Source organism: Chrysochloris asiatica, unplaced genomic scaffold, assembly GCF_000296735.1.
Source record: "Chrysochloris asiatica unplaced genomic scaffold, ChrAsi1.0 scaffold00063, whole genome shotgun sequence".
In the NCBI taxonomy this organism is placed as follows: domain Eukaryota; kingdom Metazoa; phylum Chordata; class Mammalia; order Afrosoricida; family Chrysochloridae; genus Chrysochloris; species Chrysochloris asiatica.
In genome coordinates this window covers 13,545,082-13,567,633 of record NW_006408581.1, presented here as the reverse complement: position 1 = coordinate 13,567,633, position 22,552 = coordinate 13,545,082, and the positions used below count along the sequence as shown (strand labels likewise).

At 36.6% G+C, this 22,552-nt stretch overlaps 1 protein-coding gene across 1 annotated transcript in view; it reads left to right on the top strand.

Annotated features, from left to right (window-relative positions):
- The window catches only part of DACH1 (dachshund family transcription factor 1), a 601,285-nt gene that overhangs the window by 282,085 nt on the left and 296,648 nt on the right, over nucleotides 1-22,552 (top strand). The gene's annotated exons all lie outside the window — the stretch shown is intronic.

The following is a 22,552-nucleotide window of genomic DNA, read 5'->3' as shown; positions in this document are numbered from 1 at the left end:
GAGAAATTGGTAGGTTTGAACCACTGACTTTTTGGTTAATAGTACAGTGTTTATCCTATAGTGCCAGAGATCCTTATAAAGAGAGAAATAGGAAAGAAAGAAAAAGAAACGAAATATGTTGCAGTCGAGTGGATCCCGATTTAAAGTGACCCTCTAAGATAGAGTAGAAATGTCCCATAGGGTTCCCAAGTTTGTGAAGCATTACAGAAGCCGACGGCCACGTCTTTCTGCCGTGGAGCAGAGTACATGGTGAGTTCGAACTACTGGCCTTTTGGTTAGTAACCTAGCAATTAACAATTGTGCCAACATGGCTCCCTCTATAAAGAAAAATATAAAATAGTAATGTTATTATTAAACTAATTGATTACGGTGGCATTTGTTGACTTACTACTATGTTCAAATCAGCTCCATGCTGTTGTTAAGTGCTGTTGAATTAGTTCTGACTCAAAGTGACTCTTTATCGGGTTTCCAAGTAGTGGTTGGTAGATTTGAACCACTAATCTTGTGGTTATCATTCCAGTGCTTATCCTACAGGATCACACCAAAACTCCCAATTGAATGCCATAGATTTATTTATTTATTTAATTTTAAAAGTGACTACTGTAATTTTTATATCTAAGTTCGAACCACAAGGTCAGCAGTTCAAATCCACCACTTGTCCTCTGAAACTCTATACCGAGTCACTATGAGTCAGAACCAATTCAATGGCACTTAACAACAACAGTAACAAGGTATAGGAAGTCTTAGTTTGGCAAATTATTCAAACTCATATAAATGTGCACTATAGATATTCTTAATGGGGTCGTTATTGCTTAAATTTGGTTTTCTCATCCTTATTTTTCAGGACTTAATGACAGAGAATTCTTTTTATAAACTGCTGCACTTGTTGGCAAAATAAGCTTTATGGATATGAAATGTCATTGCTACTGTTATAATATATTTCCAAACTGTCACATATTGCTTTCAGAAATATGCACATTACAAATGGTAGTAGATCTTAAAAATGGAGATTGCTTTCAATTGATTACTGCTGTATGTTGTGTTCTTTAATTGTTGGAAATGAATTGACATATTCTGTAAAGTAAACAATGAAGCTCTTTTTCAAAGTGATAAAACTGTAACCTAATTCAATAAATTGAATCAGATTACGCAAACACTTTTGCACTTCATTAAGGAAGTAGTCAGTATAATTAATGTAAGAGCTTTTATCATGTTCACTTGTTGATATATGGCTAAGGATACATACAGTAGACCAAACTCTTTAAAGCTCTTCTTTTGTGCCATTTCACACTTTAATTAAGGTTGCCACATGCCTTGTTAAAGAAGACCACCATGGGTCTTATTCATATTTTCTTTGCTGATTTCATACTACAATGAGCGGGTTGATGATTATTCCCATTAAAGAATAGTTCATTTATATGGCCTCTGAGCATGGAACTGAAAGACCTAGATTTCATTCTTTTTCTCACCACTTGCTACTTATATAACCTTGAGTATCCCTATCCAGATTCACTTGTTCAGTCCTCACAAGGTAGGGAATGGTATCTAAAATACAATGTTGTACAGCAGACACAAATGGTAAGATATTTGTCCAACATTTCACTATTATGTGCTGAAGTCAATTTTCAAATCCAGGTTTTTTAAAATGTAATTTATTGCTTATTTTCCTACATCAAAGTGTCTTCTGAAATGTCCACTTCATTATCTATAAACTACTATCATGAGATCTTCCTTATCTCCTACTTGATAAAATTTGGGGAAGAGCAAAATGAGCCAAAATGCCATATACTAATATATCACCTGATTTTAAGGTTTATGATGATGATTTCAAAGCAAGTCTTCTGCCTGTCCAAATAGAACAGCAATGTATTTATTTATGTCTATCTTTTATCATACAGGTTCTGGAAGTGACAGATCCTCGCCCATATTTATAGTGTCAGGTTGAAATTATTTCCTTTCTTGTTTACTTTTTTAAGATTAGTTTCATATCTTCTAAATAACTCAAAAATACTTTCTCCTATTCAATTCTCTTCCCTTGTCAATGATTACTTTTTTGATCATCATGATACATATAGGCATATTTTCCTATGATTCATATTTAATTCACTGAAATGCATCCTCTATCAAATCTTTTAATGGTCTGTCTTTCTATTCAGAAAACATACATCCCCATTAGTTTTGATTTAAGAATTGCAGTGATATGTGGGAAGACAATGCCTTTAAGTATATGTTCTAACGATTTCTGCTTGTTTCCTAGCATGCACTCATATGACTTAGGAAACATAGTGTTGAGTTTTTAAGACAGATAACAATCTTTGTGTAGCATAAAGAGCTTTGCAAATAAGTGATTATTTTAGATGAGACATACAAATTTGATGCTTTTTCATTAAGATTTTGTTCAAATTAAATATTAAAATAAAATAAAAATGTTTGTGCCTCTAAGAAAGCAACAAATAAGTTTTTGAAACTAATCTAGTAAAACATTCAGTTGAAAACTACTTTATAAATTCAAAACAATGCTGTGAAGGTTTTCAAAACCTGACACTTTATTTCAATACGTTAATTCATCTGTGAAAGCAATAAGTGTCCTTTATATTATCCGCTATCTTATATCACTTAATAGAATAATTTTAAAGAACTGTACAATGGGGAAAATGTTTTCGTAAAATTTCTTGGAACCATGCTGGTGCCTATGAATCTAAATGCAGGTATCTCTAAATTTCAAGAAAAGTAATTTCTTAATATTACATTATTATACTATTTTTGAAGTTTTTTGAACATGAGATTCATCTCATCCTACCTAACCTTTAAGTTACTTATTGAATAAATTGAATTTAAGCATATCATTCCAAGGAGACCCCATTACCATATGACCTGTCCATATGAGTTGTCTTTTTGATTTATAACGGCAATTGCTTTCTCGGCATGGATTTCACGACATAATAATATTCTATGAATTTCTGAAATTACAGTGAGCTTCATATCACTCATCTATAATAAAAAAGGAAACTCTATTGATAGGAGAGCACTATTGAATGGTAGAAGTTTTAAAAACATGCCCTTATTCCAAAATACCAATCCAGGCTTTTTCATGACATAGTTGTTTTTTGTTTTGTTCTTCTTTAAATTAGTCATATGAATGGTTAGGATCATCATTCCTATTACTCACCACCTCATCTTCTGTGCCCATTAAACCCACTGCCATCAAGTTGTGACACACTGACACACCTGCACAGCCATTTTCCTTTTCTCTTGAATGTGTTGTCTTTCCCGCTAGCCATTTGCCCAGACCATGATTGTTCTTGGCCTGAATCAAGGAAATCTGTTGCTTCTGTGATTCTTAGGCATCAATGCTCTAAATGGAGTCCTGATGTAGTGCTGTAGGATAAGTAATAGATTGCTAACCACAAGATCAGCAGTTCAAACCCACCAACCGCTCATCAGAACCCCTGTACAGGGTTACTATGAGTCAGAACATATTTGATAGTACTTAGCACCACTACCAACAATGTCTTAGATATTAAGATTATAATTAAACACATATAACATGAGCTTTCATTATCTGTCCATGTTTCTCTCATCCTTAAGGATTAGCATGTTAAAGTTACGTCTTAGTCACATAATGAATTGAGTGTGTTGCTGCTTTTTCTTCAGTTTTTCTCCACAGAATCTTATTGAGCACGCTTTGAGTTAGTTCATGAATAAATATTTATTCCGATTCTATATGGAAAAATAGCTGCTTCTAGAATTTGTCATCAGCAGCTGTTACTTTTTTTTTTTTTTACTTAGTTTTACTTGTGTTCCCAAAATGATACACTCACTAACATGCACAAACCTTCATTCCTTTGACATTTTATGTAACCCTTTTATTAACAATTTTTATTTTCTTTACAATTTAGCATGAATTTAGAAAATGAAATATACACTTCTTAAATAAAATATTTGGAAAACTTATAACTAACTTCAGATAGAAAATTTAAGAAAACATTTTAAAAATAAATTTATAATGTTGATTAAGTGTATTAGGCAAAAAAGAATGGTTCATACAATCATAAAGTATTTGAAAATTTCTCATAATAGTTGCTTGAGATTATTTCATACCACCTTCTTGTCTCTTTTACAGGTATTCTTGTAGTTTTAACATATATTTACTACAAGATATTTTATGTACATAGTTTATAATGGATGTTGTTAAATGTCATTGACTCAGTTCCAACTCATAGCAGCTCTATGAGGAGCAGCTGGTGAGTCTGAACTGCCGACCTTGCTGTTCAAACTAACTTCACCCAGTCCAGCACATTAACTGGCAGTGCCACACCAGGACTCCATATAATGGATAGTAGCAAAAAAATATCAAATGAATGTACACTTTACTGAAAGATGCCAACAATTGTTGTGCATGAAATCAATATCCATTGTTTATATTTTCACCACTGTATCTTTAGCCATTAGCACAATGCCAGGCCAAACATTATTAAATTAAATATATTTCTATTAATCAATATAGTTACTTGAATAGAATGAAGATGGGAATCATTTATTGATAACCAGTACATGGTAAGGAGCTCTGGGAGTGTAGTGTGTTACATGTTGTGTCACTAACTCAAGATGAGCAGTTCAAGTCTTCCAGGTGTTCCACGCGAGAAAGATGAAGCTTTCTGCTTCCAGAAAGATTTATAGCCTTGAAAACACTATAAAATTTGCAATGAGTTGAAATTGACTCCATAGCATACCACCACCACCACCAGTACACCATAGTTACTGATGTGATACTGTAGGGTAAGTACTAGACTATTAACCATAAGATCAGTGGTTCAAACCCACCAGTCACTCCTCAGAAACCCTATACAGCGTCTCTATGGGTCGGAATCGACTCAGCAGCACCTAACGACAACATATATAAAATACCCTATACAGGGTCACTGTGAGTCGGTACTGACTCAATGACAAGCAACAAAACTGTCGTTATTGTTAAGTGCCTTCGAAGTCGATTCTCACTCATAGTAAACCTACAAAAGGTTTCCAAAAGCGGGCGGTGAGCTTGAACTGCAATCCAGGAATTAATCCACGGAACCACACCAGGACTCCACAGCAAAAATAGTACATATTAAAATCTTTGCTAATAGTTAATGCATGATATAATTTATTTCTCACGAATATTAGTTCTCTCAGGATGCCACAACAAGTTATCACAAACTCAGTGACTTGACCAGAAATTAATTTTGTCATAGTTCTAAAAGTCAGAAGTTCAAAATCAAGGTGTCCACATGGTTGTTTCTTTCTGGAAGCTCTGATGGAGACTCCATTCCCTGAGTCTCTCCTAGCTTCTGGTGTTGCTGACAGTCCTAGTGTTCTTTAACTTATAGATACATCTCTCCAATTTTTCACTGCACGACCTCACGTGTTCAACAGATATTTCATATTCTTTTATTTTTAGGCATTCTAGTCATTAGTCTACATTTTAATATTACCTTGATAATACTACAATTTCATGCTTATCCTGACAGAAATCTTAAATGATAATTAAACATAGTTGGCAATGATTTGGAGCCTTGCTAAAGAAGCAGCAAACTGATAGTCATAGAAATGTTAAAACTATACTTCAAAGTTTATGACCAAGATCATTTCTTTAATTATATGTAAAGGGCTGTGTCTGAATTTTAACTCTAAATTGGCCATTACTTTACTAAGGGTTCTGGGAGCCTGTTAACCATTATCATTTTTTTTTTTTACATTACATTGACTAACAAGTCATTGGAGCTGTTTCTAAGCATTATGGATACTCTGGTTGCTGAGCATAGTGAAGTGTTGCCTATATCAACCAATTATACTATTTTATACTGGATAGTACTGAACTACTAACCTCAAGGTCAATGGTTCAAACTCACCAGCCACTCTTCAGTAATCATAAACAAAATTGACTCGATGGCACTTAACAACAATAGGAAACATAATTTTAAACTTTGTGTTTAAATTCATTTCTGTACATATTAATTTGCCTATCCTTGTTAATATAGATCATCATACCATAATATGTTCATCAAGTTGTTTAAATCTGGTTGAAGTAACACACCAGTTGACATCTGACAATACTTCATTGTAGGCTCTGTGGCTCCAAAAATGACAGAAACACTTTTCACTTAGCTCAACTGTTGAAATAGTTTGTAAGAGTTGAAGCTGGTTTTCAAATATGAAATTCTTATGTGTTTGTTGAATAAATATATCAAAACATTATTCTAACATTTCAGAAAACAGAAAAGCATCATCACTCATAATTCTATTATCCTAGTCCTGGTGTGGCGCTGTGGGTTAATGCACCAGACTGCAAAGCCATTTGAACTGCAAGGTTGGCGGTTCAAACTCATCAGCTGTTCCTCGGAAATCCTATACAGGTTCGCTATAGGTCGGAATCGACTTGACGGGGCACTTCATAACAACAATAAAATGTAACATATATTATTTTTGGGAGCTCTGGTAGCGTAGTGGTTACGAATCGGGCTGTGAGCCGCAAGGTCAGCAGTTTGAAACTACCAGCTGTTTCGCGGGAGAAAGATGAGGCTTTCTGCTCCCGTAAAGATTTACAGCCTTGGAAACCCTGTACAGGGTCGCTATGAGTCGGAACCGACTCCACGGCACATAACAACAACAACAACAACTGACTAAATATGTGCCAGAATATCCTAAGTCTTTCCATTCTTCAAAATATGATGAACTAGTTATTTACATATTCACTATCTCTATCTCCCAATTATTTAAAAACAAATATGGTAAAATCACAGTTCACAAAGGAACCATGATTTTCCCAATATCATGCCAACTTTCCATCTTTACAACTTGGAATTAAGACTATTTCATGTTGGAACTATACTAATTGTGAGAAAAAACTTAAAAACTATTTTCACCCCTTTCATATGAAAGGGGAAATGTAGTTTTTCAGACATTTATGATCATTAAGTAATTTGAATTCTACATTTTGTTATTTTGCTTTACCATGTTTCCAAAAGACTTAGTTGTTCTTAAAATTCACAAGAAGTTTAGCCAAGTTAGAAAAATGATCCAATAGCAGTTTTATTTTGTACTGAATCTGAAAAGCCAAATGAGAGATTTAAATATTAGGACCTTGACTGGACTCACCTCTGCTTAATTTTGACAGTTGTCTTAAAGTGAATTTAGTGTTTAATGAAATTTTCTGGACTGATAACTCAAGACCTGAAGGGAATGATTCTAGTAGTGAGAAAGTAATTTTCTGGCCTAATTACACCTTTGGCCTCACTACAAAGTCTGTCAACAAAAGTGCCAGGTTTGATCATGATTTTTTTTGACATGTATTCTCCAATCTACTTCACACAGGAGACTTTTAACAATAGCATTTGGTATTTTCGCCCTAACTAAAATTTTACTTCTGGGAATAAAACCTCAAAGTACTGTTGCCAATAAGTCTCTTCTAAATTTGAAAAAAAAAAAAAAAAATTGTGAGTAGTAATGAGTTTTACATATTGTACTGTTTGGAAATCTACATGACAATATTATTTGTGAATTATGTCAAGTATTAGTAAATGGGCAGTAACTTGGTTTTTTAAAAAACTGGAGAAATACAATCTCCAGAATCTCTGTGTCTTATCTGGATTTACTCTAAAAGCCTAGTAGTTAGCAAATCTACTAGTTGGGAAGCTACAAACCTGGGTCTTTAATTAAGAAGTTGTAGATCCTTGACTAGAGTTTGTGAGTATTGTAAATGGTTAATGCAGTCAACTACTAACGGAAGATTTGTTGTTCAAGGGCACCCAGAGACACTGGAAGAAAGACTTGGCAATTTACTTCTAAAAAATCAGTCACTGAAATCTCTATGGAGCACTTGGTTAGAGTATTTGAAGATGCAAAATAGCAAAAGATAATTACTTAGTGTTCTTGAAAGAATTATGTATCTGCTCTTTCTGATTTTCATTTTCTCCTTCTGATAATTTGTTTCTCAGTTGGAAAAGTTACATACACACATCTAATTTCTAAATAAGTCAAGAATTTATAGTTGTTAGATACAATATCTTTTTAAATTATGAATAATATGAAATGAACATTTGAAATATTTAGTATGTAAATATGCTCACAACTACTTCAAAATCATTGATAGAATCTATATCTTTAAAATGGTCATTAATTTATTCAACAAACATTTATTGTGCACTTTAGGAGTTAGAACAATTGTACTGCCACTCAATAAAATATAATTGAAGGTAGAAAATAAATGGTGAATACCAGAGAGCTATACAAAAGCATTATACCATTTTTATTTATAGGAAGAGAAAACAGGGACTAAGGGGATAAGTTACAACATGGTGGAAAGTGGCATTTGGTATTGGCTTAAAGGTTGTTGTTATGTGCCATGGAGTCAGTTCTGACTCACAGCGACCCTGTACAGGGTTTCCGAGGCTGTAAATCTTTACGGGAGCAGAAAGCCTCATCTTTCTCCCACGGAACAACTGGTAATTTCGAATTGCTGACCTTGCGGTTTGCAGCCCGATTCGTAACCACTATGCTACCAGAGCTCCTTATTGGCTTAAATAGGTATGATTTAACTAAAAAATGTATTTGCATGACAACTGTGTGAAGGCAAACGCTAGCAATTTATGTGAAAAAATAAAAATAGGCTTTTTGACTGAGCAAGACAATCATTAATTAATGATTGTGTAACTTCTCAATCTTTGTTGTTGCATGCCATGGAATCAGTTCCAACTCACAGTGATATTGTGTAAGGTTCCACTGACCTGTGATGGGTTTGAACTGCTGACCTTTTGGTTCGCAGCCCAGTGCTGAGCCTACAGTACTACACCAGGAGTCCAACATGAAAATTATTGTTGTTGTTGTTAAGTGCTGTCAAGTCGATTCCAACCCATAGTGACCATGTATAGGGTTTCTGAGGTGTGGCTGGTGAGCTTGAATCACTGACCTTGCAGTTCAGACAGACTTTGCTGTTCAGCTCATTAACCCACAGTGCCACACCAGTACTCCAACACTAAAATTTGTTGTTGTTATGTGCCGGGGAATCGGTTCTGACTCATAGCGACCCTGTACAGGGTTTCCAAGGCTGTAAAATCTTTACGGGAGCAGAAAGCCTCATCTTTCTCCTGCAGAACAGCTGGTAGTTTCAAACTGCTGACCTTCAGGTTCGCAGCCCAATTCGAGGGTCGCAAAGAGTCAGAACCAACTCCACGGCACATAACAATAACAACAATGCTACAAATAGAGCCTCATAAAACCTAATTGCTAATGCTTTAAATCTTTAGGTTACTATCTATACCAGCCACTCCTCGTCCTATAGAGGTTCGCTATGAGATGGAACTGACTCGATGGCACTGAGCAACAACATACAGAGCCTGAGGAGTATGGTGGCTCTATAGGATAAACACTGGGCTGCTTATTAACCACAAGGTCAGCAGTTTGAGTCCATCAGCCACTCTGCTGAGAAAGATGAGGCTTTCTGCTTCCATAAAAATATGCAGCCTTAAAATTATATAGGGTGTCTGAGTCAGAAGAGATTTGACAGCACTTAACAACAACCACACAGGGAGCCTGATGGGTCTTCAGGTTAGGCCTTGGACTGCTACCTGCAAGCTTAGTGGTTCAAACCTATCAGATGCTCTTCAGGAGAAAGATGAGGCTGTCAACTCAAAGATTTACAGTCCTGGAAACCCTATATAGAGCGACTAAAAGTCAGAATTGACTCAGCGACAGTGGGTTTATTAGAGTTTATAAAAGCTCTAGTGGTGCTGATTGTTAAGTTCTGAGCTGCAAGTTGGTAGGTCAGTGTCTGGAACTCACAAGCTACTCCATTGGAGAGGGGACCGGACAATTTACTCCTGTAAACCTTGTTTGCAGTATTATTCTGTCCAGTAGAGCTGTTGTGAGTCAGAATTGACTTGATAGCATACAACAAGTGATTAAGTCCTTTTACATACTCAAATACATGCTCATTTAGTCTCTACGATAGATATATCTTTGGGGAGTTTTTGTTTTCTATTTTGTTGTTTTTGTTGTGTGCTGTTGAGTCAATTCTAACTTAGAACAATCCTGTATAGGGTTTCCAAGAGCAATTGATGGGTTTGCACTGCTGAACTTGTGTTTACCAGTCCAGTGCTTTTCCTACACTGGCATGTTGTTGTTAAGTACTGTGGAGTCAGTTCTGACTCATAGTGACCCTACACAGAGTTTCTGAGGCTGCAAATCGTTACGGGAGTAGAAAGCCTCATCTTACCATGTATAAACTCAGATGTTGATTTTTCTTTCCTAATACAAGGTTATCCTGATTGTCAAGTCTGTCTCCTTAATCTCTGTGCAACAGTCTTGCATGCTTGCAAAGTATCAGAAGTGACCAGTTTAGCTCACTATTTTTGGATGATAACATTTGAAAAAAATGTAATCACCAAACTGTTTCACCCAGGACATTTTAACAATTGCACGTGGTGTTTTCAACCTATATTAAGATATTTACATCTGCAAATAAAACTTTAATGTGCTGTTGCCAATATGGTGAACCACTTAAATCCTTTTTAAATGTAATAAATTATTTGGATGCTAATGAGCTCTACATATTGCACTATTTTGGCAGCAGTTTTGCTTGCTTAGGCTACTGAAACAGTATTGTGTCTATTTTTGGTTATCATGTCTTGAAGGACCATGATAGATAGCAATTTTCCAAATTGAGTAAACAGATCTAGAAGTGATTTCATGAGGATTGTTTGAAGGAAGTGAAGAGTTTGGAGAAAAACTGAGACTATAGGCTGAGGAGCATGGTCATTGTCTTTGAATATCTAGCAAGGGTGCAAAAACCATGTGGGAGTCATGTCTGACTTCTTCTGGCTTCACAAGGAGGAAGGAGTATCATATTCAAAATCAGCGCAAGGCAGTTCCTAATAAGGCGGAGTTCAGATATGCCTCCACCCTACAACTTTATTTAACTTATTCTGACATCAATCCCCACCTCCCAGCCCTCTCTGCTTCAATCTGGAATTGATAATCCATTGCAGTGACCATACAGAATTTGTAGACAATACTCACAATTATGGGATTTATTAAGGAAGTCAACAGAGTACTTCCTTCTAGATCAGAAACTACTCAGGATGAAGAAGTTCTCTACTCAGGAATGCATCTTCTCTGCCTTACTGCAATCATGCTTCAATCTTGTCTTCAGCCTCTCCAACACATGACCCCCTTGGCCTCTGACACAGTAACAAAAGTGTTACAAAGCTCCTTTAGCCAATTTGTAAATGCCCAAAAGGCACATTCTGCGAACTAGCCTCCTGCCCATAGACACTTTTATTGTTGTTATTAGGTGCTGTTGAGTTGTTTCAACACATAGCAGCCTTGTGCACAAAAACCCGAAAAACTACATGATCCTGGATCATCTTCAAAATTGTTATGTTTGAGTCTATTGTTGGAGCCAGTATGTTAATCTATCACATTGGGGGTATTCCTATTTTTCTGACCTTCTACTCTACCAAGTCTGATGTCTTTTTCCAGTAACCTTATATAGAGATTTACAGTTTTATTCTTTTGCTTTTATCTGTTTCATGTATGTTGTATAATGATTATATGTTCTATTTCATTATCATTTTTATTTAGAATTTAATCCAAATCATTTTATATCCATAACTAAATATTAGATATTTGCACTTGGATTTTCTCTTGTCATTTTGAAATTATTGATGACTAAAATTGAACCCACTCTTTTGCCCATACAATCCTTGACTGTGGTACTATAAGATAAGCACTGAATTGCAATGTCAATTTGAAGTTTGAACCTCAAAATCAGCTGTTCAAGCCCACCAGATGCTCTTCGGAAGCCCTATACAGGGTTGCTATGAGTTGGAACGAACTCAACGGCACTTAACATCAACAACAACTCTCTACTCATTGCCTTGTTTTAGTTAGCAGTGATTTAAAAAAATATGCAGACTAGAGAACATGCAATTTAACTGTTTTTAATCTGGCCTCCAATCTTAGTGGATGTGAAGGTCAAATTAGATCATGTTTTTACCTGCAAGCTCTTTGCACAGAGACAAGGTTCAGTATATGGCAGCTGTTAACATTTTTGAATCGTGTACATTTTGCTTTGATTATTGTTTTAATTTTTCTATTACTTCCATTCTGAATTCCATCCACATTGTTCAAGCCCTTATTATTTAATTTCAGCTGCACTTATAAAGGCTGCCTACCTTACTTTAGTGTCTATACTTTTTCAGTCTCTTTTCAATATGTACCTGTCTCTAAGGTAACCTAATGTTATGAAAATCAGCTTACACCTCATATTAAGTTGTTGTTGTTGTTGTTAAGTGCCGTCGAGTCGGTTCCGACCCATAGCGACCCTGTACAGGGTTTCCGAGGGTGTAAATCCTTACAGGAGTAGAAAGCCTCATCTTTCTCCCGCGGAGCGGCTGGTAGTTTCGAACCGCTGACCTTAAGGTTCGCAGCCCGATTCGTGTATTTTACAGTTACATTGCAATTCTAATTTATGTTTTAAGTGTGCATTTACTTTTTTCTAGAAAATAATAAAATACTATTTTATTGGAGAGGAGATTGGAGCTCACCACCTGGCTGCTCAAGATTGCTGTTATTAAGTACTGTTGAATCATTTCTAATTCATAGCGACCCTGTATAGGGTTTCCAAGAAACAACTGGTGGGTTTGAACTGCTGACATTGCAGTTCCGTCTGACCCTAAAACTGACAGCTTATCCTAGAGTGCCACACCTGCGTAAGGATTTGAACCCATAACTCAATGCTTCTGCTCTTTCTAATCTTCTCATTTAAAGAAGCCATTGGTGCCTCACGACCCTAATACATTGACTTAACTAATTTCAAGTGAAAATTGAATTTTTTTTTTTTACTTATTACAACCCTCGATCAGATGATTGCCAAACATATATTTTAGTGATTAAACCTCAAATAGATATGCATATTTTTTATGTCAAAGCTGAAATTCCTACATGCTATATGGATGGTCAAAATCCTTGAATATAATTATGACTCTTTTTAACATAAAACAGGTAACTGGATTGAATGTAAGTCAGGCATAAAATGCCCTGCATGTAGCAACATAGTGAATCAAGAAAATTATCAAATGGCAAAACTCATTTTGTGCTCTGGGCAATTTCAACTGCCAGCATTTATACATCAAAATTTCACTCAATGTATGATTGATTTTATTTTATTTTGTTTATTTTTAATTCCCTTCAGCAAGCTATGTTAGTTTTGTAGAATGGTGTCTGCATCATTAGGTTCCTAAGAAATTATAGTTGTTTCATTTCAGTCATGGTTAACCAAAATATTATTCCCTTCTTATAGACCACGGTCTTTGGATGGGTACCACTGTGCTAAAATGTGCAATGCCTCTAAATTGAATACACATAATGCAATACACACATAATGCAATAGGGACATGCTTTGTTTCCTAATTTTGATTACACCAAACAGAAACCATTGCTGCGATTATAAATATGAGCACATGAAATAATGCTGTAAAATTAGACAGCCAGTATCCATTAAAGATATTTCCAGTTCAAGAAATGAAATCAGATTCAAGTCTGAAAGTCCAGTTTTAAGACAGAAATGAATTCTTGTGTAAGATGATACATGTCTTCCTTTCACAGTTGCTTTTTATGCTGCCTTAAAACATGTCAAAATAATCCCCAACAGAGGAGCCTAAAAGGAATGTCAGCTCTGTGGTTATGTAAATCGAATTGAGTGCTTTACAGCAGGTTTAAGATTTTTATAACTCAGAAGTTGTTAACAGCCAGCTGGTTTGTATCTGTTTTTTATGGTTATTCTTGTCATATGCAGCCTCCACAATTTTTAATTATGTTTTATGGTATGTGTTTTCCTCCTCTTGAATCCCTTAGCCACTCTCTGCTTCTCAAGATATTTTCCACTGGGAAGAGAACAAACACAGCAATGAGACACCATCATTGGAAATGCAGTTGTACAATTATTTACCACTAACAGCTCTATAGTGTGAAATTCAAGGGACTTTTCATTGCAAATCCATGACCTTCTATTAGAGTACTGTAATTGCTTTACTGTAACAATTCCTGTTTGTAGGTTTGTGAGCTGCCACTCCCCAGTAAGACTCAAAGGCATGATGATTATCCCACTTTTTGCAGTTCACTTAAAAAAAACAGAGACCTAGATTCTTTCCAACTTCCTTCCTCACCTTCCTTCCTACTTTATTCTTTCCTCGCTCCTCCTTGCCTCTCTCTCTCTCTCCTTACCTTTCTCTCTCTTTTTATTTGGCACTACTCATGTAATTGCTGTTGTACAGTTTAGTTCCTAAATTCATGCTTTGTTTCCTAGTTTTGATTACAACAGAATTAGTAATTCATTAAAAATTAATCTTGGTGTTAACATGTTAACACTTACACTATGGTGTTTGTTTTTGTTTTTTTTTTAAAAAAAGCATTGCTTATAGCCTCAAAAGTCTAAATGAATTGTCCTGAGAATTTTGTTATAGGCTCATTTTTAAAATTGAGCAATATTTAGATTTTTTTTTTTTTTGAAGAAAATCGTGTGTATGTTTTAAAGAGAGGTATTTCTGGAGATTTTCAGACTTTGAACCTCTGTATTTCCTTACTGGTATTGTTATTATGGTTGTTAAGTGCAGTCAGGTCTCTTCCTATTCATGGTAACCTCGTAGAGGGTTTCCAAGGAGAGTTTGGTAGGTTTGAACCATTAACCTTGTGGTTAGCAGTCCATTGCTTATCCTATAGCACCACACCAGGATTCCATTACTGGTATTGTTGTTGTTGTTGTTAAGTGCTGTCCAGTCAGTTCTGACTCACGGAGCCTCTGTGTAGGATTTCTGAGGAGAGGCTTATGAGTTTGAACCACCAACCCTGCAGTTCAAACCCTTGCAGTCCAGTGCTTATCCTACAGCGCCACATCAGGAGTCCTTATTGATATTGGGCCTTTGTTAAATGCAAATATGTCATCAAGTTTAGTTTTTTAAATCACAAAGCTTCTATGGTTTTGGAATATAACGTGTAAGTTTTGGATATTTAAATCATTAGTATAGACACACTAACTGTTAATATTTCAGATGAATTCATATTAGTAAGGAAGGAACAACTCAGAAAAGTAGGTTGAGAATAGCGCAAAACTTGAATTTATCATTGTCACTCAATTATGCATGGAGACACTGTTGGATTGGTGTGTTTTTCTGTATGTAGTTTCAACAACAAAATAAATAAAATATAAGGAAAAATAGAATGGCATAGTTTGCTTAAGGAAGCCGTCATTTGTCATTTAGAAGCAATACTTTAGTAAGAAAAATAATAAAAGAAAAAAACCCAGAAAGAAAACTAAACAAAATTGGTTACAGAAGTATCAACAAAATATATTCAAATTTTGACTAAGATAAACCAGACAGAGAAGATTTAGACAAGTTTAGGTATTTATTTGTGTGCTTTGCAAAGATTGTGACTTCCAGAATTTCCCACTAATGACTCTTCATCTTTGACTGATTAATTTACACCAGAGTGACATTTAATAGAAAGAGTGTTCTTTGCTTATAATTTGTTTCAGTGCAAATGAAAGAGAGAGGGGAATGAATTAAACAGTATTCTTACTTAGGACTGTTGTTATTCAGAAACACTTAAATATAATTTCTCTAAGATTTTTCTCTTTCTGTTTATCCTAAGAAAGAGATACCACCAATGTCCAACTGCTGTTTCTTAGTGAAGGATTTACTAAGTTGTGTCTTGATTTCTATGTTCTAGGAATCTGGATCTCATTGGGAGAGAAACAGTTCTTGCTCATAGGGATTTGTTGTTGTTGTGAAGTGCCGTCGAGTCGGTTCCGACCCATAGCGACCCTGTATAGGGTTTCCAAGGAGCAGTTGGTGAACTTGAACAGACAACCTTGCAGTTCAAATGGCTTTGCATTCTGGCACATTGACCCACAGCACCACACCAGGACCCCTGCTCATAGGGATAATTAATATAATATATTATGGTGATGGTGGTTGTGTGCTCTCGAGTTGGTTCTAACTCACAGTGACCCTATGCAGGATTTCTGAAGCTGCAAATCTTTACAGGAGCAGAAAGCCTCATTTATCTCCCATGGGACAGCTGGTAGATTTGAACTGCTGACCTTGCAGTTAGCAGCCCAGTTCATAATCCACTATTCTACCTAGGCTCTTATATAACAATATAATATTAATACAATAGAGTATAAATTGATACAAAAACAATAATATAATTATGGACATTGGTGGTGATTCGATGCCAGGAGACCCAATCCACATCAATGCATTAGCTCTGTCCTTTGTCAGAGGAGACTTGTGTGTTGCCGTGATACTAGACTAAGACAGACTAGGAAGAAAGATTTAGTGATCTGCTGAGAATCGGTGAATGTAAACCTTATGGCTCATGAGGGTCAGATCGGCAAGCAATCATTGAGATGAAGTGGAACTAGCAGAATTTCATTCTGTTGGGTAGAGGTGCTCCATGAGTTCAGGACTGACTTGATGGCAGCTAGCAACAGTGATGGTAGCAACAGTATAATAACACTGCACAGCATCATAACATACGTGCCAAGTGGGTGGGGCAGATCCTGGGGACTGAGAAACTCAGAGGCTGTAATCATCACAGCCGTCATTGATGGGGCCTTGTAAAAACAGAAGCGCATTTCTTTCCATTGTAATTGTGTTTATGAGCAATCCAGAAAATTTCTAGTTTCACATCTCTGAATTGTTTTTGAAAGTTGACTAAGCTGTGGTTTACAGGTCACATTCCACGAAAGTCCAATGCTGACATACAGATGGCAGTAGGGTAAGCTCTGGGTGGGTAAATAAAGGGTTAGCATTCAAATCCGGTAGCCATTCTTAGAAATCCAACACAGAGTCACTATGAGTGAAATCAACAGCCACAACAACATAAACATGACAAAGTAAGAGACATTGTCTATTAGGAGATAGGATTCCTACTTTTCCTCTGAGCCTTTCTCTTCCACTCTATACCCATTTCTCTCCCAACTCAGCATTGTATGCTATGCAAGGTTCATTTTTGCTTTCTTAATTCATCTGCTGTGTCTTCAGTCTCCATATATTTGGAATTGCTTTTTGACTTAATGGCCAGAATAGTCCCACTTCAAATTTATAGATAGAGATAAATTCAACATTTGCTACTGTGAAAACTTATAATCAAACACATTTCTATGTACTCACCTGCTATAATTACACTTCAGGTTAGTATTTCAGTTCATTTTATTGAGGCCTATTTAAGGTGCCATAAGGAGCTCTGGTAGCATAGTGGTTATGAATCGGGCTGAGAACTTCAAGGTCAGCAGTTCGAAACTGCCAGCAGTTCCGCGGGAGAAAGATGAGGCTTTCTGCTCCTGTAAACATTTACAGCCTCGGAAACCCTATACAGGGTCGCTATGAGTCGGACCCGACTCCACGGCACATAACAACAACAACAATTTAAGGTGCCATAGTTAAGAGTGTGAACTTTGAAGTTGGACCTATCTAGTTTGAATTCTCACTACCTCCTTTACTAGTTGTATAATTTCATGTTATTACTAGCTTCTTATCTGTAATAAGCATATACATATGGATATATTCTGGTAGCATAGTGGCTACGAATCGGGCTGCAAACCACAAGGTCAACAATTGGAAACTACCAGCTACTCCGCGGGAGAAAGATGAGGCTTTCTGTTCCCGTAAAGATTTACAGCCTCGGAAACCGTGTTCAGGGTCACTATGGGTCGGAACCGACTCGACGGCACTAACAACAACAGCAACATATTATAGCTATTGTACAATTATTTATATAGTGCTTACTATAGTTTTGAACACACAGTAGTTTATATGTGTGATATTTTTCATGTTTCCATGAAAGCTCAATCAACTTTATCAGTTATGATACTTTTTTTTTTTTACAGCAGCAAAGAATACCATTTAGACCAAATGTTAGTAAATGCTTCAGAAGGTGTTTACTTTTCCAAGGCAGTAATCTCTTGGTATGGTTAAGCATGTATATATATATATACACATAGAGAAAGAGAGAGAGAGAGAGAGAGAGAAAGAGAGAGAGAGAGAGAGAGAGAGATTTAACCTAAGGGTTTGTTTCTGCAGCTTTCATGTTCCAATATTTCAAGTATATCAGGAATACAGAGAACTATAAGATAAAGCTTTACGAAGGCAAAGTCGCCCTATCGGGTGTGATAACTGCAGATGTCAGGTGTAACCATTACCGCAGGTAAAAGCCTGTGGGACTTGGGTAGAGCAGCGTCTGCCTTTGTGCCACTTTTATAAAGTGGAATAACCTTCTGTGATCATAGGAAATGACAGATTAGGGAGAGCCATTGGCATTGAACTCACTGACAATCATACTTCACTCACACTTAAACTGTTTTACTGTTCTTTTGTTAGAATTTACTTTTAGTACTTTGGTAACTGTGATGCGTTGACTGTAGAACCAGTTGATATTTGTAGGCACTGGGGAGTGTTTTTTCTTGTGAGTAACTGTGAAAAGAAAAGGATCATGTTTCTTTTAAGCATGAATTTAGTGGCCTGGTTTATTATGCTAGCTTATCCAGAGGAGTTGGATAATGGAGGTGAATTTTTTCATCAAATGATCGGTGTTAAGATGAACCATATGAAATTGCCATTTTATAGGTCAAAATTGATCAAATACCAGCAATTTCATACTGCTCAAGCAAATGTATGATTTTATCTAACCTGGGAATCTAGGTCTGTAATATGTAGCAAAACTGAGGCTCATTATTTTGCATTGGGAAAGCTTTTGGGTAAATTACTTCCCCTTTAAACTGTCTTTATGAAGCATGTACTGACAATCTCAATCCCTTTTTCTAGTTTCTAATTTTTTTATTTTTCCTCTGGTGTTTTCATTAGAGTCCTGGTGTGGCACTGTAGGATAAGTACTGGATGGCTAAGTGAAAGGGCTGCATTTCAAACCCACCTGCCACTCCCTGGAAAACTTATACAGGGTCGCTTTCAGTTGGAACAGACTCAACAACAGTATTTTATTTATTCATTTGTCCAACAAATTGAGTACTTATTCTATTGAGAACACACAAAATTAAAGAGACAATGTAGTGAGTCATGGCCTCTCCCTTCAAGGAACTCATATTTGCTTGGTAAATAGATAATTATAGTAATAGCTTTAGTTGCAACTTCTACAAAAGTTAGAAGGTGAGGAAGAAATTATCAGCTCTACTTCAGTGAAACAATAAGAATTTCCTAGTGGTGACGATTTATGTTTGTTTTAGCCAGATGCATATACACAGGTAGTTGTTAAGTGTTGTCTAGTTGGTTCTGACTAGTTCAACCTATATAGGGTTTCCAAGGAGCAGCTGGTGGGTTTGAACTGCTGACCTTGTGGTTTGCACTCTAGTGCTAATCCTACAGCACCACTCTAGGACTCCATATACACAAGGTGGTGGTAGTGGTGGTGGTATGTCATGGAGTCGGTTCCGACTCATAGCGACCCTGTACAGGGTTTCTGAGGCTGTAAATCTTTCTGGGAATAGAATGCCTCATCTTTCTCCCATGGAACAGCTGGTAGTTTCGAACGGCTGACCTTGAGATTAGCAGTCTGATTCAGAAACAGAACACAGAAAGCCAAGGGTTTATACACTAAAAAGTAGAGGATAGTCCTTTGTGGTTATGTTTAGGAATGGAGAAGTAACTGGATAAAAATGCATCTAGAAAGGTAAGAAGAGAGGTACAGTAAGTAATTGTTTACCATAATGATCAAAATAAATATCTGTGCCAGCATTCAATCTTGTTTTCTAATAACGTAGATGAGGAGGAGATAGCCTCAGTTCTCCATGTATGTGGCCTAGTGCCCTGGTCAATCATTTGTTCAGACTTGTCAGAATAAGATATGTCTGCCTCAAGTCATAGTATTTTCAGATTCCTTCTATGCATGTGAAAACTGGTCAATGAATAGGCATTTGAATTATGGTGTTGGGGAAGAACATTGAATATAGACTGCGAGAAGAACAAATAAATCTATCTTGGAAGAAGTAGAGACAAAATGCTTCTTAGAACAAAGGATGGTGAGACTCAAGACTCAAGATAACGTACTTTGGACTTTCAAGAAGGACATCATGTTTGGTAGACAGTCAACAAAAAGAAGGTAGAACCTCAAGGAGATGCACTAACACAGCAAAAATGGGTTGAAACATGACACGGACTGTAAATATCATGCAGGATCAGGTAGTGTTGTGTTCTGTTGTGAGTAGTGTGGCTATCAATTGGAATCAGCTGGGTTCCAATTAGCCTTTAGCACCACAAATATCAATAATGCTTTGGTGGTGCTAAAGGCTATTTATGAATTATTTTCTAATCTTTATGATCATGTGCATTAATTAGACACCTATGTGGTATGAAATTTGAATAGTAGTTTAGTCTACCACAACAAATGCCAATTAAGTTGTTGTTAGCTGCCGTCTATTGTGCACCAACACATGCCTACACCATGCACAAACTCATGCTGTCTACTTGTGCATGAACTCAGGCAAAAAAGGATAAAACTCTACTCAGTCCTCCACCATTCCTTAGAAATGGTTGTGAATTGGACTTTTGTTATCCATATATATTTTTATGTTTTGTTTTTGAATTTTGAATATTTTATTGTGCTTTAGGTGAATGTTTACATAGCAAATTAGTTATCCATTCAGTAGTTCATCTAGAAGTTGTTCCATGAAATTGGTGGCAGTCCACAAAACATGTCAACACTCTACCCATTTCTACCCTTAGTTCCTCATTTTCATTCATTCATTTCCTCTGTTGCAGTTAGGTGCCATTGAATCATTTCCGACCCATAGCGACCCTGTATAGGGTTGCCGAGGATTGACTGGTGAGCTTGAACTGCCTACTTACGTGGTTAAACAGACTTTTCAGTCCAGCGCATTAACCCACTGCACCACACTAGAGCTCTTCATTTCCTCTGCCACTTACTAATGTCTCTTCTTTGCTTTTGGAGATGTTGCCCTTGTGATTGTTCAAAGGACCACATTCCTCATTGATTTTTTTTTTTTTTTTAATATACCCATCTAATATTATGCTGAAAGGTGGCATCTGGGAGTGGCTTCTGTTCTAAATTGGAAGGTTGTCTTAAGGCAATCATCTCCCGTTTCTCTAGGACTTGTAAGTCAGGTGTGTTTCATGAATTTGATTTTTTTCTACATTTTGCACCATCTCTAACCAGGGCCATCTCTTGTTTCCTGGTCAGAGTAGTTGGTAGTGGTAGCTGTGCACCTTGTTCTAGCCTTAGGTCAGTGGAGGCTGAGGGTCTTGTGAGTCACTAGTTTTTTGGAATTAATTGTTTCCTTGAATCTTTGGTTTTCTTAATTCTTTTTTGTTCCAGGCATAAACAGGACAATAGATTGGGTTGGCTACTCATAGACAGATGACCGCTCACAGGCCATTAGGACTCCTGATACTACTCACCCAACTAGGATGTAGAGCATTATCTTTATGAACTATGTTATGCCAATTGATCTAAATGTCCCCTGAGACTATGATCTTCAGCTTACAGTCCAGTAGTTCACTACTGTAAGGTATTGGTTGTTTCTAAAAAGTCTCCATAACTGTGTCCCTTCCATGCTCTAATGTTTGTCTGGATATGCCTACAGCACATGCAGCACTGGTGAATATGCTTGTAGAAAGCATATCTATATATGCACATGTAAATATATGAATAGGCGCCCTGGTGTGGTGCTGTAAGATGAGCACTAGACCTTGCTAATCACAGGTTCGTGGCTCAAACCTACCAGCCATCCCTCTGAAATCCTATACAGTGTAGCTATGACTCAAAAGCTACTTGACAGCACTTAACAGCAACAGTACATATGCATATATGGAGCCCTGGTAGCCAAGTGTGTTATGCATTGGGCTGCTAACCACAAGATCAATGGTTTGAATCCATCAGTTACTCAGTAGGAGAAAGATGCAGCTTTCTGCTCCCATAAGGATTTACAGCCTTGGGAAATCTAGCCAGGGTCACTCTGAACCAGAACTGACTTGACAGCACATAACAACAAATATATATATAGATATATATAGATATATAGATAGATTCTAGCCAGGGTCACTCTGAACCAGAACTGACTTGACAGCACATAACAACAAATATATATATCTATCTATATCTATATCTATATCTATAGATAGATAGATAGATAGATAGATAGATGGGATCCTGGTGTGGTACTGGACCACACTGAACCTCAAAGTCACCAATTCAAGCCCACCAGTCAGTCCTCATAAGTCCTATACAATGTTGCTATGAATCTGAACCAACGCTACAGCATTTAACAACAGAATATCTCTTTAGCATATGTATTTACCTTTGTTTGTTGTTGTTGTTGTTAGGTGCCATCGAGTTGGTACCAATTCATAGTGACCTTATGCACAGCAGAACGAAACACTGCCCTATTCTGGGTAAACCTCGCTCTGTTGTCATGCTTGAGTCCATCAATGCTGCCACTTGGCCAACCCATCTCATTGGGGGTCTTCCTCTTTTTCTCTGACCCTCC